This window comes from Rutilus rutilus (genome assembly GCF_951802725.1).
Source record: "Rutilus rutilus genome assembly, chromosome: 21".
Classification (NCBI taxonomy): domain Eukaryota; kingdom Metazoa; phylum Chordata; class Actinopteri; order Cypriniformes; family Leuciscidae; genus Rutilus; species Rutilus rutilus.
This window is the reverse complement of record NC_140226.1, coordinates 33,351,408-33,356,141: the sequence shown is the minus strand read 5'-3', so window position 1 is coordinate 33,356,141 and position 4,734 is coordinate 33,351,408. Positions and strand designations below refer to the sequence as shown.

General features: G+C 34.1%; 1 long non-coding RNA gene across 1 annotated transcript; it reads right to left on the bottom strand.

The window, feature by feature from the left end:
• Positions 1-287: 287 nt before the first annotated feature.
• Positions 288-1,772, bottom strand: LOC311280911. The gene is made up of 2 exons (XR_014625751.1): positions 1,677-1,772; positions 288-1,086 (listed from the first exon to the last, which is right to left on the bottom strand). It is a non-coding gene; the product is annotated as an uncharacterized lncRNA (long non-coding RNA).
• Positions 1,773-4,734: the final 2,962 nt, after the last annotated feature.

The following is a 4,734-nucleotide window of genomic DNA, read 5'->3' as shown; positions in this document are numbered from 1 at the left end:
CGTCTCTTCTGCGCGTCCCTGGACGTCTAAATGCGTCGTCATATGTAAATGTGTTGCTGCATAATTTAAGTGTATATATAAGCCTGCATATAAAATAATCACACACCTATTGTGTAACATCGTGAAAGACAATCAAGTCTTTAGGTTTAGCCTACACATCTTGACAAAGGTTCTAAAAAGGTCCAAAATTGGTCCAGTCAGACCTGAACGTCAATAAAACGTTTTAATCACGTGTACATCAAAAACAATAACACATTATTTGTGGACATAAGCAAAAAAGAAGCATGTTCTGATTAAGCACAACATTTTATTGATATTGAACAGCCAAAATTTCTCTTTATTTTTTTCAATGTTTAACATTTCGTGAGCTTAGAATTTTAAGGTTCTATCTCCACTTTTGGTTGAAATTGAGTTTTTGACAATCTGATCCATTAGGTGTTTATTAATGCCTGTGTGGTGTTATTTTTGTAAAAAAAAAAAAATTTGTTAGTAGTTATTAATAAAATAAAAGGTTCCATCTCACAAAACATAAACCGAGTTTAAAAACTTTGATGCTCAATAAACTACAATAAACGGAGATAGAACCTTATAATTCTAAGCTCTTAATTTGTTAACCAAACTAAAATACCAATTACAAAATACTGAATTATTATATAAAGATAGTTCACCCAAAAATGAAAATGATGTAATTTACTCACCAAATTCCAAACCTGTATGAGTTTCTTTCTTCTGCTGAACACAAAAGAAGATATTTTGAAGAATGTTTGTAACCAAGCAAATAGAGCATCCACTGACTACCATTGTTGGAGAAAAAATGATTATTAATGGGAAGCGACATCTGCTTGGTTACAAACATTCTTCTAAACATCTTTGTGTTTAGCATAGAAAGGTATACAGGTTTGAAACATGAGGTTGAGTAAATGATGACAATTTTCATTTTTGGGTGAACTATCCCTTAAACACATTGTTTGGCTCATTTTTTGTATCCACCACCCCCAGCTCTTCCTGGAGTGTGTTTCAGGTGTTCTGCCATTGCTGCATCAATTTCAGTGTCTGTGGCATGTGGGCTCCACCTCTTCACAGCATCTAAGGGAAGAGAATATATTTCTTTTTAAAATAAATGAAAATTAAAAATTTGAGGTAAATGACATGCACTTATTTTCAAAATATTTGTATGGTCTTCAGCTAAATTCAAAACAGCATTTGTCCCCTGCCTCTTCAATACCACTGTGGTGCCCTTGAGAAAGACCCTTAACAGTGAGAAAGTGAACAGGACATTTCTGATAAAGACAGGTGGGCTGTGATGTCCCCTGAATAGACATGTTTAGCAATTCTAAAATTACTAAATTTTTAAAGCAGTTACTGAAAACATACATGTTCAAATCCAGCTAAACATTTCATTCTACTTCAGATAATTTACTTTCTGAAATAAACTCTCAAAAGGCTACATTAATAATTTACAGTAATAACTTTGACTGTATCATTAAACATACTTTATACTATGGTATACCGTTGTATAAGTTCAAAGCAACTTTTAGCCTACTAGCTAATTTTAGCCAAACTCAGTTAACATTAGCCAATTTCAGTTGACAATGTGGGCATCATTTCTTTCGGTTCATTCATGTCAAACAAGTAAAACTCTAGCACGTGAATCTAATAATACAAAATGTACGTACCCAACAGTAGATTTCTAATAATATGGGCCTCAATTCCTCCTCTCTTCGTGGTTGTTCAAACTTAAGTGTTCCGGAGTGAGTCTATGGGGAAAACGCGTTAACATCTCGTGAGATAATCTAACCTATCGCGGGATTTGGTAATGTCGGGAGATCTTTTGTTACATATCTTGGCAGCACAGTTTTGGCAATTACATCCAACTCAGACATAAATGGTGACCAGATATATTTCTGTTTTACATGCATACATTCCATAAAAAATAAATAAAAAAAAACACAACGTATCAGGTAGGCTACAGGTTGAAATAATGACTAAAATGCAGAGGCTTTGCATTCACTTAACCACACTGGGAACTGTGTGATTATAATTTATTTAAACAAGATAAAGTAAATATATTTACTTTGTATACAATTCGTGTATTTCATAAAGATAATTCCTGGGGTTTTTTTTCCTGTCTTGCTTGACTAGATGTGTAAAGGACGTCAGTGGACGTGTATTCACAGCCTTGACGTGTAAAGGACGTCAGTGGACGTCTTCACAACCTCTTAAAAACTACTTGGGCAATTAAATGAATTTTTGCAGTATTAACCATGCAAGGATTAAGCACAGCTTTTGCATATTTCACAAGGATTCCATGATGGAGGGTCATGATGGACTATAAATGCACGTGTAAAAGACGTCGCCAGGTGACGTCCTCTCACCCGATACTATAGACGTGTAAAGGACGTCAGTGGACGTATTCACACAACTTATTAAAACTTTAATTTAATAAAAAAAATAATTAATTATTGCAGTATTAACCACGCAAGGATTAAGCACAGCTTTATCACAATTGATTTCATAGAGGGTCATGATGGACTATAAATGCACGTGTAAAAGACGTCGCCATGGTGATGTCCTCTCTCACCCGAAACACAACATGGTATATATTGAACTACACGTAGCTAAAAGTCAAAATAACAATTATACATGCAACCTCAGACAACTGTAGACACGCACACATGTATCTGAATGCATTTTTAGGAAATGTTCTGTGTTTATTATTTTTACCGATTTATGCCGTCATACCGCGACTATTTTTGGCCAGGGACACGACGTTGCCGTCGGACCAATGTTTGCTGGGTATGACTTAGTATATCATAATTTCAATGTATTATCTCATAATTATTATTTATTATTATCTTTAACTTTTCATTTAGTCGTTTCAACTTTTTATGTAATAGTTATGATATTAATCATATCTGATTATATATCTGATTATTATAACTGATGTTATAATACAGTAATATTATCTGTCAAAGTTTAATAAAAATAATAATTTCTAATTTTAGTGTCATAATTTCATAATTTAGTGTCTTTTTATCTCATTTTTCTTATTTTTGATTTCCTTTTGGATCTACGCACCGCAGTAAGATATCACTCATCAGTTGGGGACTAATATTTGGCGCTACACCTTTCCATCCTCTTGTTTCGACTTTTTATCTCATAAGTATGATTTAGTATTTCATAATTATAACATCATAAATTCACATTTTTATGTAATAATTATTAGCCAATTGACTTTTAATCTCATTATGACTTAACGTAATCATTTCAATTTTTTCTTAAAATTATGATTCAATATTTTTTTTTTCCATCATTTTCATCTAATTATTATGACTTAAGTCATAATTTAGACTTTATCTCATAATTATGATTTAGTGTTTCATAATTATGTTTTATGACAATTTTGACTCTTTATGTAATGATTATGATGACTTAGTATGTCATAATTTTCACTTTTTATCTCAATTATGACTTTTCAATGTCATTATATTTGACTTTTTAACCTCATAATTATGATTAGGTCTTTTGTGGCAGAAATAGGCTTCCATACATGGTGGTTTCATGATGTCTAGCATTATAAGAGTGATATAAAAAATGATATTCTGGTCTGTAGATATGGCCTCGGTTGAAAATCATAACCAGGTAAATCCATCATTCATCATTCAGAAACAAGGTATGTAATCAAGTTTAATACTTATTCACAGGAGTTGATTTGAATCACTAGGAGCGAGAATAAATGCGACACTTGCCTTCACAGACAAAAGAGTGGCATTGAAACCTTGAGTGACGGATGCAAAGCATGAATTCATCTTTTGAGATCAGTCCAGAAGAGGAATGTTGTCATGGTGAATATGATGTTTTTCTGGCTGGATGAAGTATTTTTGGAGCGTCAGGACCCTTGCTGAGACCAGACGCTGCGGTTATTTCACTGAGAGCCACTCAAGCAGTTCGGACACAAAAGCAAGTAGCTTTTTATAGCTGAAGTACTCACTTTCACAGTCTGACAGAACCCCGAACAAAGAATTAAAAGCTTGTCCGTGTAAAATAGCTTTTATTCCCACGGACCCTGTAATTTCACACATATTCGACTCCAACTTCTCTGAAGAACACAATTATTGAACAATTCAGGCCACGGATAACTGAAGCTATTTTCTGAAGCATTGTGGGTTTCAGTCTCTGCTTCTGAGAAAATTCTGCTTTTGAGATCACAAGCACTGACTCAATATTCATTACTCTTAAAAACTAATTCGAAATTATTTTGTTCCAACTAAGGTTTTCCCAGATGCAATTTGATTCATGCCTGTAACACAAATGGGTTGCATGCCAAAGATTGTTCTATAGGGAATGTTACTTGGTAATGCGGCCCAGAATTACACCTCGGATGTCCATTATTTTTCAATAATTCAACGACCCAGAGTCAATTATTTCGCTTATACTACGGTTACCACACCTCAAAACATTGTTCAGATGATGTATTTCAATGTCAGGTTTTTGTTCTTAAAACGCTCGTGTGTGTAGGACTAATTTCTTCCGCATCTCATCCCACACCGTTGCTGATTCCAAAACTTAATTTTAAAGCTTGTGACGGAGGATTGAGCCACTGATAGCAGACTAACGCAGTTATTAATGCAAAGAGAGAGAGAGAGAGAGAGATTAAGTGTGTGTGAATTACCTGAATCTGTGTCGAGATCACACACACACACACACACACACACACCTGAAGGGGTTTATTCT